Source organism: Panthera pardus, unplaced genomic scaffold (assembly GCF_024362965.1).
Source record: "Panthera pardus isolate Hobbes unplaced genomic scaffold, ASM2436296v1 HiC_scaffold_27, whole genome shotgun sequence".
In the NCBI taxonomy this organism is placed as follows: Eukaryota; Metazoa; Chordata; class Mammalia; order Carnivora; family Felidae; genus Panthera; species Panthera pardus.
Window position 1 is genome coordinate 37,964,389 of NW_026526843.1, and position 12,220 is coordinate 37,976,608.

Genomic DNA, 12,220 nt, shown 5'->3' on the forward strand with positions numbered 1-12,220 from the left:
ATTCATACATACCAACAAAACCTGATAGCTTTAGGGTTTCCTTTTTACCTTGTAACGCTGGAGGAACTTCAGTAAACTGAGGACTCAGTGTTCAGAGGAGATTACCTAGTTGAAGAGGTCTGAGCTAAATGATAGGTAGTGAAGGAAATGGACCAAAGTATTCTTTAATTGTAAGTTCTTTTTCTTCTTGGTCCAACAGATTGACTTACGTGCTATACTGGGTCTGTCCTGTGTCTGTGTTTTAATTTCATGACTAGACACTAAATTTGTTGAGGGCAGGGATGATCATTCCTTATATTTCATTTGTGTTAACCCTGCTATGGATGACAGGGCTCTGTATACTGCAGACACCCAGTGAATTATATAGCTGGCAAATTATTACTTATTTCTGTTATTGCAACAAGATCTCATAAAATAAACGTGAGAAATTCGTTTGAAGTCCAGAACTCTCTAGGTCAATCTCGAAAAAGGAAGTTCATGATTGCCTTAGTAATATTTGTAGGCATATTAAATGTAAGTGGGCGGGCCTGTTGGAAATTGAGTAATCCCAGTTCAGAATAAGTATGTTGGCCTCCAACCACCATGGTGTGACCTGGGATGCTTATTAAAAAGTAAAATTTCTCAGTCCCCCTCAGATCCTAAACAGAGTATCCGGAGGTTGTAGCTATAGGCACCCATAGTTTAACAAGCACCCAAGATGATCTGGATGCATGGTAAAGTTAACAATGACTCTAGCCTGTAGGGTGACAAGTAATTCTATGGGAAGATGGGAAATAGCAAGTGAAATGAAATGTCCATTGCTAGCAGGAATAGGAAGTTAGTCCTCCATTATGCATCAGGGAGCTTGGAAGAATATTGGTGCTTTTTACTTCTTCTGGTGATATATTCTTGCAGTTTGTCATGGCTCATTTACAATTATGGTCTGTCCCTTTTGCAGTCTTGAGGCAGTTCACCAGCATTCTATTTTTAACAGCAATTTCTTGAATCTCTTGGGAACGGTCTTTGTAGGACTGGCTCATGAGCTACGATCATGGCCAGTAAAATGTCAAAATGCCGCGGTGACCCTTATCAGCTGTCGGCTCTTTTGCCATTACACCACGGTGGGAAGGAAAGACATAAAGTGAACCCCCCTCCTCCCCATTCTTTTGGTATTTCATAAGCGAGAGGGAGCTGGGGTCTTAACGCAGTGAGAGGCGAGGTGAAAGGAACAAGGACATTGGCTCAGGCTTGGAGGAGCAGTATGCCTTTAATCAAAGAATAGGATCTCCCTCAGAAGAAAGAGAGGCTAGGTCCAAAGATGAGTATCTGTAAAGGGCAGCTGGAAGATGACCCGAGGGGAACTTTCATCCTGGGGCTGAGTCCTAGGAAGCCAGCACAGGTGCGGGCGATGGGCGCGTCCCAGACCTCGCTGAAATCGGATAGGCTCCAGGCCCTTCCGAAAGCACACTTGATAACGCGGCCAGCCGGCCCGCCCTCCCGGCGACTCGGAAGCCAGAGCGAGAGGCTGCGGCGAGCCAGCGAGGAGCCGTTAGTCGACTCGGCTCGCCCGCAGCACCCTCCCTCGCCTCGGGAAGCCCTCTCGGCCCCGCCTCCTCGGCTGACGTCCGGGGCGAGCGGAGGCGGGAGCGTGGGTGGGCCGAGACGTCGGCCGCCCGCGATTCGGCCGGCTCAGCCACACCACCGCGCGCCCCCGCTCCGCCCGCCCCTCCGGGCGCGTCTTTTCCGGGCTCGCGCCGCGCCGCGCCTCGTCCCACCTCCGCCGGCCGTCCGGGTGCGCGCGGGCCGCTGCGGCTTTTTCTCCGGCCTCCGTGGCGCGCCCCTCCTCGCCCCAGCGCTAGCGGGCACGCGGTTTTTCCGCGGGCTTTCCGGGTGCCAGGCGCGGGCCGGCTGCGAAGAAGCCGTGTGGACCGCGTCTCCGGTAAGTATAGCCCCGGCTGTTGACCCTTGTCGCGGTAGGGGCCCCAGCTCCGGCGGCGCCGCCGTCCCGCACCTGAGCCCCGCGGAGGTGGAGAGGACGTCCCAGTTCCCGGAATGGGCTCTCTTTCTTTGGGAGCCCGGCCGATCTACCCGCCCGCCTCCCTCCCGGTGCTGGGAAGATTCCCGGGGGTCTCTGTGTCTTCTCCTCCGAAGTCCAGGGTCCTCGAGAGCCCTGCCTCCTTCTCTTCCTGCCACCCACCGTCCTCCATCCCCCGAGGGCCAGAAGCATCTTCCCGACCGGGCTTACTGTGCGTTGCCTTTACCCTTTGCGAAGGAGCACATCAAGTGCTTGCCAGACCTCCAGACGACCTTTAGGGCGCCCCTAGACCTCAACTCCATCTTGTCCCTTCGGGGTCGCTCTGTCTCCGAGTGCTCTGTGGTCCCTCTGGTCCTAGCAGCATCCGCCCTTCGGATTTGAGGGATGCCCTGCCTTCCCAGCTCTTCCTGGCTTCCGTATCTTTAGGTGCGTTAGAAAACGGCTGAATTCTAGCAGAAGCGTGCTCTTCACCACCCCCCCCCCCCCGCCCCCCGTTCTGTCTACATCCCTGTCCTCATGAATGCCTTATATTTAGCATCAGCTTCATTCACTTCCTCTTCCTCTCATTTGAGGACCCTACAGAAAGAATTGTGGCTGATGTCTATAGCACATAGAAAAATCGAGGAGAATATGATTCATTGCCTAACCCCCATCAAGGGGTTACATATTTTAAAAAGGACGTCATATTTTCTCCGCACTCCAGCATCTCCTCCTTGAAAGGCATTTCCCCACCCTCTTGAAATTAATTTTGCTATAGTCTCTCACCTTAAAAAAAAATCAGCCATGGCTCCAAGAAACGACGGTGAGTTGCTGAATAAGTAAGTGGGCTGCTTTACTGGTTAAGTCCTTAATCAATGCCTCAGTTTCTACATCTGCAAAAATGAGGATGTTGAACTAGAGCACAAATAAGGTTCCTCTAGTGTTTTGATTCTAGGACCTCTAAATTCATGCTTAGTTACATGTTGCTGCGTAACAGAGATTTAACCTAATTAAAGTCCCATTTCCTGGTAGTTGCTCGTCACTTTAGTTTTTCTTTTATTCTGCCTCTAATACTTTTAACTGTTCTTGATACCTAAGGCAGCATGCAATGGAAGATTCAATTACAGGACTGTCAATGAGGATATCAGTCAAGCTTTTTATAGCATAAGGCCTCTTGAATTATAAAATAGCTCTCTTTTTCGATTGAAGCTACTAACGTGTGAGACATGTAAGACTCCTGTTGGAGTTAACACCCTCTCCACCCTTTCTTTGGGTGGAGGATGAAACATTACACCGTTAGTATACTCGCACCATAGAATAAAGTACCATATTGTTCTGATACTAGAAGGAATTTGACACTTAAACATCCATGGGAAGGTGCACTGCAACAATTAAAAGCTTTTCCCCTAAAAACCCTATTAAAAAATTAATGATTCAGATTAACATTTTTGTTTGTGTTTTGGGTAGGTGTGGGATGGGTGGAGATAAGAGAGTCTTGCCCAATTCAATTTAAGAGGAGAAATGAATTGGGACTCTGGAGAGGCTCTGAATCCAGCCCTAGCCAATTGTATAACCTTGAACAAGTCACCTAACCTCTCTTGGTTTTTGCATCTGTAAAAGCCTCTTGATGGTTGGCAGAGTGAGCCATAAGTCTCCCAATTTGAATTCTTTGTTCTTATACTGATAGATATATGATTATATGATGTAAGCAGCACTAACATTGTGGCCTAAATCCTTAGTTATAACAGTTGTTGAGAATGTTTTTCTCAAACATCTGCATATGCTTGCTCCAATTTATGTGTGCATAATTCATAACCTATCTTATCAAATGAGTATATGTGGAAGTCTATAAATTGGGAGGCATTTTACAAAAGTTGGGTGTTGTTAACTTCTGCTTGCAAGTGAAACGTGCATAGAACACTTTAAAAAACATTCATGTCTTTCAGAAATTTGAAAGTGAATATATACATACCGCCTTGTAACTGTAATTGACTAGGAACTTTAAAGAATATGCTGGCATCTCATTCATTCATTTATCACTCATTGAACTTATCTCATTCCTTCAGCTGTCCCTGGTTTTGGTGCCAGGCCACCAGGATATGATGGTTAAGAAAACCCTCTTCGTGAGTTTATAGCCTGGGGTGGTTGTGCTGGGGCTGTGAAGAGATAGATGTATATACAGTTTATATTTATTAACAACAAGAACATTCAAATCAGGGACATAAACAAAATCCTGGGGAAACTTAAACCCCCATAGTGGACTAGGAGATGATTGTATTATAGATTCTCTTCTTGGCGTTCCTTCCCTCCCCCCTTCCTTGACTTTCAATTCCTGAGATGTTAGCAAAAATAAAAGCTTTATTTTTCCGCTCCTATCACTGGCTGGCCTTATATATTCTTTTTCTTTCTTTGTCTTTTAACTGGTCATTTTGAGGTAGCTGTAGATTCCCATGCAGTTGTAAGAAATAATACCCTTTTTCTAATTTTCCCCAGTGGTAACATCTGCAGGACTGTAGTATAATATCATGACAAAGAAATTGAAATAGATACAATTCTGGGTGCCTGGGTGGCTCAGTCAGTTAAGTGTCCGACTTTGGCTCAGGTCATGGTCTCACCGTTGGTAGGTTCAAGCCCGCGTCAGGCTCTCTGCTAATAGCTCGGAGCCTGGAGCCCACTTCGGATTCTGTGTCTCCCTTTCTCTCTGTCCCTCCCCTGCTCACTCTCTCTCTCTCAAAATAAATAAACATTAAAAAATTACAAAAAAAAAAGAAATAGATACAATTCATCCACCTGAATCAGAGGTCACCGGTTTTACATGCAGTCATTTGGGTGTGTGTATTTAGTTTTGTGCAATGTTATCGCATGGGTTAATTCATGTAACCACCTCCACAGTAAAGATACAGAACAGTTCCATCACCACAAGGATGCCTGGTGTTGCCCTTTTATAGCCACAGCATTCCCCCTCCCTCGCTGGCCCCAAGCAGCCACAAATCTGTTTTCCATGCCTATAATTTTGTCATTTCAAGAATGGTATATAAATGGAATCAGACAGTATGTAACTTTCTGAGATGGGCTTTTTTCCCACTCAGAGTAATTCCCTGGAGATTCCGGTAGGGACTCTAGTATCCAGTTCCTTTTCATTGCTGAGTCCTATTCCATGGTGTAGATGTGCCCCAGTTTCACCATTCACCAGTTGAAGGACATCTGGTTGGTTCATGGTTTTTTATTTTTATTTTTTCCTTTTTAACCTATCATAAATAAAGCTTCTGTGAACAATTGTGTCCTGCTTTTTGTGTGAACGTAAGTTTTCATTTCTTTGGGATACATGCCCAAGAGTGCAGTTGCTGGTTGTAAGGTCATTGCATGTTTCATTTTATTTATTTGTTTATTTTTATTTATATTTAGAGAGAGAGAGCACGCACAAGCATGAGCAGGAGAGGAGGAAAGGGAGAGGGAGAGAGAGAATCCCAAGCAGGCTCCATGCCAAGCACAGAACCTGACACAGGGTTCGATCCCACTACCATGAGATCATGAGTTGAGCCAGTCAAGAGTTGGACACTTAACCAACTGAGCCACCCGGACACCTGTATGTTTCATTTTAAAAGCAACTACCAAATTGTTTTCCAGAGTGGCACTTTACATTACCACCAGCAACGTATGAATGAATGCTTTTCATCCTTGCCAGCTGCTGTGGTTACTAGTTTATATTTTAGCCATTGTGATTGCTGTCTAGTGATATCTTGTCATAGTTTTAATTTGCATTTCCCAAATAGCTAATGACGTTGGACATCTTTTCATGTGCTGAGTTGCCATCTCTGTATCCTCTTTGGTGAAATGTATGTTCACATATTTTGTTCATTTTCTAGTTGGATTTATTATTTATTTATTTTTTTGTTTTGTTTTTGGTTTTACTGTTGAGTTCTGAAAGTTCTTTATATATTCTAAATACTAGTCCTTTGTTAGGTACGTGGCTTGCAAATATGTTCTCCCAGTCTATATAGCTTGTCTTTCATCTTCTTCACAGGGAGTTTCAAAGAACAAAAGCCTTTCATTTTGATGAGGTCCAGTTTATCAATTTTTCCTTTTGTGGATGGTGCCTTGGGTGTCCAGGGGTCTGGTGTGCCTTTGTCCCTTAATTTTATTCCTTGCTGGTCTGCATGACACTCAGTATTTCTGTAAGCAGTGTAAACAGTTTTCCTTTTCAGCAATCCTGGAGCTCAAATGCATTCTTTGAATAAGTTGCCTTGATGGCTTCGAGTGTGAATACATACTCACACATGCTCTTGCCATATTAAAATGGCTGCCATCTTTTGTGCCTTGAAAATATAATTTCTGCCTCAACCAGGCTGTGAAGTGTTAAAATTAATCTTTTAAAATTAAAGAGATGCTGATGTGCCAAGGCGATTTTTGGTTTCACTTTCTAAATTAAAACTGGGTAAAAGAGTATGTATGGTTTTTAAATCAAGGTTTCTGTTAAGTGATCCAAAGAACAAATTTGGGCTCTCATTTAAACATACTTTAAAAGTTCACTTCTATGTTCTCAGTAGTGAGGTCACAAATCATGACCATATACTTAAGAGGCTTTTTATACTCACTATTGATTCTCAGAATAATGAATACCAGACTTTTGAATGTGTATGTCTAGACTGTTGCTTTCCTTGTATAGTAGCCACTTAGTGTTCGTTTTGTTTAAAAATAAGCATTAGCTTTAAGGTGACTTACAATTTGATACTTTGAAAAATGGATGTGCTCAAATTATGAGAAGAAGTTACAGGAAAAGGCTAGTGATTAATTTTGAGAGTATTCATTTCTGTAAGGTGGTACTGAAATTATTACTTGTCTCTTCAGTGTCACCATATTTGCTCAGAAGAGTAGACAGCTAGGGTAGTGGATTCCTACTTGATAAAGGTCAATCATTGGTATAAGGCAAAGGCTGGCAAAACAGTGCTGGTGTCCAAATCCTACCCTATTTTTATAAATGAACTTATGTTGGAACACATTCACATCCATTCATTTATGTATTGTCTGGCTGCATTCAAAATGCAACATCAGAGTCAAAACAGAGAATGTATGGCTCTGAAAGCCTATTTACTCTCTGGTCCTTTCCAGAAAAAGTTTGCCCAGAGATAAAACAGCCTTCTAAATTATCACATCCCTGAGTTATAAAGGAAATTTAACAAACTTCACCTTGTCTTTTAGTACTTTTTAGTTACACTTCTATGGGAAATTGTGGTTCAGAAGAGTGTATTCATTTTCTTTCCTATGTCTACAAGGCTTTTGGGTCCAGGAGTAGCATTAAGGAACGGATAGAGGGTTGGGAAAGTTGATTTTGTTGTTCTTGTTAAGTGGGCTATTTCGTTGTGATGTAAATTTTCAGGTAGGGCAACCTGTGGGATTCAGAGAGATGTCCATCCCTTTTGTGATGTCCTTTGGCGATCCTAACTGTAAGCCAGAGTGGTAATGACAGAGCCTGGTACAGCAGTGCTGTTGCTCTGGCTCCCAAACCTTTAAATACATAGGAGTTTGATCTTATCAAGCTCAACTTAGACTGTTGGTTTACTGTTTTGTTTGCATAGCTTTCTTTTGTCTGTTAGAAATTGACACTTTAGTTTTGTTTTTTTTTAAACACCCTGTGGGTGATGTCGAAAATGGAAATTGAGTTAGGACAGTTGGCCGTATATTTGGAAAGAAATGGATCCCTACCTCACATCATATACAGAAAGAAATTAAGGGTGTAGTTTAAAATTTTAACTGTATATTTAATGCTTTTCTGGAAAGCATAAGACAACTGTAACAAAGTTAAAATGCAAGAGACAGACTAGGGGAGAATACCATTTACATACGCGATAGAAGCTTTAATTGACTTCTTAACTGACCTACCACATTACATGATGCTCTTCATTTCCTTTGTAAAATACACTGCACTGAACACTTGGGATTTAGTAGGTTGGTCTCTAGTGTGCCAGTATGCTTGAGGACCTACCATTAGAACAGATGCTATTGATACTTAACCTGTGAAAATTCACAGATGAAATGATATGATGTCTGGGGGGATGGGGTGGAAGTATGGAGTGCATCCAGTGGTAAAGGAAAGAAAAGTCAGCACATGTGGATAATTGTTGAAGTTGGGTGATAGTTACATTCAAGTCATTATAACAAAACAAATCCAGTGTTTTGGAGACTTGATGAAAGCAAGTTACTACCATTCAGTTAAGTGTGGGTAAGATTAGATAAAAGATTTATATAAAAAAAATTATAAAATCTAAGTGTTTCTTCACTCATTGTGCTTTGTAAGTGTCTTTTAAATTCTTTGAAGTTCTACATTTTCTAAGAATTCAGTTTAAAAATGTTCACAATCAGTGGGCCTGGAGTTAAAGAAAAAAAACCTCTTGGCCTCTTGGCCTCCTGGCCCTGTATCAAAAGTTTGATGAGTTGGGGGCTCCTGGATGGCTCAGTTGGTTGAGCGTCTGACTTCGGCTCAGGTCATGATTTCACAGCTTGTGAGTTTGAGCCCTGCATCGGGCTCTGTGCTGACAGCTCAGAGCCTAGAGCCTGCTTCAGATTTTATGTCTCCCTCTCACTCTGCCGTCCCCAGCTTGTGCTCTCTCTCTCAAAATGTAAATAAACATAGAAAAAATTTTTTAAAAAGTTTGATGGGTGTACATTTACTACTAATGAAGATGAAATGTTTGTCATGTGCATATTTTTATGATTGTTTATTTTAATTGACACTTTCGATTAACTAATCAACTGTTTCGGTTAACTAATTAACTAACATTAGATTAAAAGGATTCTGCTATATACTCTGTTTTCTTCTCTTCAGATCACATAAATCTTTCACCTATTATGAAAAAGACTTTTACTATGTAATATCCATTATATATAAAGAGCTCCTACAAGTCAATAAGAAAAAGGCACACATTAGAGAAAGTAGCAGAGGGTTATGAAGTGGCATTTCTGAGAATAAGAAATAAAAATGATGAATAAGAAAAAGGATGCTCAAATTCCCTCTAGTAATTAAGGAAATGAAAACCACTTTTCACCAAATACATTGGCAAAACTAAATATAATATCCACTTTTAGCAAAGACATGGGAACTGTCATACACTGTTACTTAGAGTACAAATTGTATGGCTTCTTGATAAAAAAAATACCCAAGGGGCGCCTGGGTGGCGCAGTCGGTTAAGCGTCCGACTTCAGCCAGGTCACGATCTCGCGGTCCGTGAGTTCGAGCCCCGCGTCAGGCTCTGGGCTGATGGCTCGGAGCCTGGAGCCTGTTTCCGATTCTGTGTCTCCCTCTCTCTCTGCCCCTCCCCCGTTCATGCTCTGTCTCTCTCTGTCCCAAAAATAAATAAAAAACGTTGAAAAATTAAAAAAAAAAATACCCAAATCCTCTCATTTTAAAATGTACATATATTTTTTAAAAAATGTACGGTATATTTTGATGCAGCAATACTGTTAGGAAACTAGATATGTATAAGGTTTCACTGAAACTGGTCATAACAGTGAAAACTTAACGGCAACCTGAATATCTGTCAATAGAGGAATGATTTAAATAATGTGCTGTTCTATGGAATACCATAGGGTGTTTGAAGGAAAGAAACCCCTTCAAACCTATGTTTGACTGACACAGGAGTTCCAAAGTACGTTGTTAAAGGAGGGAGGGGAAGGAGGGAGTCTGCACCCTTCATATACCGTGATTCCACTTTTCTAAAAGCAAACAGAACCTTCCTTATGTGTATGGATAATACAAAAAGGTCTGATTGATACATACCATGAGTAGTTACCTCTGGGGGAAAAGGCAGTGTTGCTAACGAAAGGCAGTATAAGGGATATGTTTATTTTTCACCCTGTACAATTCTCTAGTGAATTTCTAACTTTGTGATTACTATTTTGATAGTAATTATACAGATAATAGTATGGAACATTTACACACTGGAGGATACTTATGATCCCATTATTATGCATTATACGATGACACTGTACTAGAAATGTAGTGCCCTGTGTTTAGTGAGCACAGAGGTTTTTTTTTTTTTTTTTTTTTTAGGGTAACTTCTTTCTTTGTTAAAGTACTATTTGTATTTTCTAACTTTCTGCACTGAAAGTGTAAGCGTAAAGAATAAAATCACTGTAATTCCATACCCAGAGAGAGATCTATTATCAACTTTTGGGTATATATGCTTGTGCACACAAAACTGTGTACACACATGTATGGGCACTTGCACACACACATGCACATGTGTATGGTCATGTGCAACCATGTCTTTATACAAGAATGGGTTCTTGCTGTATATACCAATTTGTAATTTGCTTTCTTCAACTTGGCATTATTGTGTGAGCATCTTTCATGATTGGTAGTTATGAATAAGTGAAAAAGACATTTTGTTGGGAAAAGAAAAACACTGCCATGTAAATAGTGTTCCAGTTAAAATAACTGGTTTCTAGGGCAAACTATAATCTTACCAAAAAAAAAAAAAAAAAAGCCGTGGTCACCATAAGTAAATAACCAAGGAATTTTGGAGCGCCTGGGTGGCTCAATCGGTTAAGCGTTCAACTTTGGCTTAGGTCATGATCTCATGGTTTGTGGGTTTGAGCCCCGCGTCAGGTTCTATGCTGGAAGCTCAGAGCCTGGAGCCTGCTTCAGATTCTGTGTCTCCCTCTCTCTGCCCCTCCCCCGCTCACTCTCTGTCTCCCTCTCTCTTTCTCTCTCAAAAATAAATAAACATTAAAAAAATTAAAAACAAATAACCAAGGGGCACCTGGGTGGCTCAGTCAGTTAAGTGTCCAACTTCAGCTCAGGTCATGATCTCAGTTTTTGAGTTTGAGCCCTGCGTCAGGCTCTGTGCTGATAGCTCAGAATCTGGAGACTACTTTGGATTCTGTGTCACCCTCTATGCCTCTCCCCTGTTCACACTCTGTCTCTCTCTCTTAAAAATAAACATTAAAAATTTTTTAAAAAACAAATAACCAAGGAATTTTAAAATTCTCAATGTTGGGGCACCTGGGTGGCTCAATCAGTTAAGCGTCTAACTTTGGCTCAGGTCATGATCTCACAGTTCATGGGTTTGAGCCCTGTGTCAGGCTCTGTGCTGACAGTTCAGAGCCTGGAGCCTGCATCGGATTCTGTGTCTCCCTCTCTCTATGCCCCTCCCCCGCTCTCTCTCTCTCTCTCTCTCTCTCTCTCTCTCACTCTTAAAAATAAACATTAAAAAAATTAAAAAAAAACACAAATAATCAAGGAATTTTAAAATTCTCAATGTTGGGGCACCTGGGTGGCTCAATCAGTTAAGCGTCTAACTTCGGCTCAGGTCATGATCTCACTGTTCATGAGTTCGAGCCCTGCATCAGGCTCTGTGCTGACAGCTTGGAGCCTGGAGCCTGCCTCGGATTCGGTGTCTCCCTCCCTCTGCCCTTCTCCCACTCACGCTCTGTCTTTCTCTCTCTCTCTCTCTCTCTCTCTCTCAAAAGTAAATAAACATTAAAAAACACTCAAATTCTCGATGTTGAACCAGTTCAGTTCTGTTTTGAATTTAACCATGAACATGTTCTTTAAATTGTAGTTACTAGTAATGATGTGTAAGTGTGTGATATATCAAAATGTCATTAGCAATCTCTCTTCGGTGGAGTTTGGTTTTAATAAGGATTTTAAAATTGAGCTTGAACAGTTGCTTTGACTCAGAGAACACCCAGCTGCTCTAATTTTTGGCAAAGGCGTGGGCATACTTGTATTCTTTTACAACCTATAAAAGTGAAGAAAGTCTAGGTTATCTGTAGCAGCATGAATCTTTGTGGCATCTCAGTCTGTGGTATATAAAATTGAATATTATGAGAACTGTGTTGGAGGATCAAGTTTGATTTGGGCAAGTATGTCATGTATTCTCTCTCATGTCCTCCTGAAGCACTTATTAAGCACATCCATCGAAGGTTCCTTTATAACCTCTTCCGGGTTTGTGCTGTGGATTTAGAGGTGGAAATACCTTAGTTTACATTACACTGAATACTTTTTGATAACTTTAGCCATTTTTAATGAATGCAGTAGAGTACCAGAAGAAGAGTCTACCCCATAGACAATAGCATGAATGTCAAGACCAACGACATACCTGCTCGTGTTTTTGTTATGGCGATCGGAACAGCGTCACTGTTCTTGAAAGCTGCGCATCTTGGCTTTTTGGAAACTGATTTTGCATTACCAGGATTTTTTCTGTCATCGGGGTTGTCAGGGTAGCA

General features: G+C 41.8%; 1 protein-coding gene across 2 annotated transcripts in view; it reads left to right on the forward strand.

The window, feature by feature from the left end:
• The first annotated feature begins 1,596 nt into the window (after nucleotides 1-1,596).
• Nucleotides 1,597-12,220, forward strand: part of ACSL4 (acyl-CoA synthetase long chain family member 4) — an 87,663-nt gene continuing 77,039 nt past the window's right edge. Inside the window, exon 1 of one of the 2 annotated variants that reach the window (XM_053891267.1) lies at nucleotides 1,597-1,918. The gene's annotated coding sequence lies outside the window, so the exon portion shown is untranslated. The remainder of the gene's footprint in view (nucleotides 1,919-12,220) is intronic. The other variant, XM_053891268.1, reaches the window with a different exon arrangement.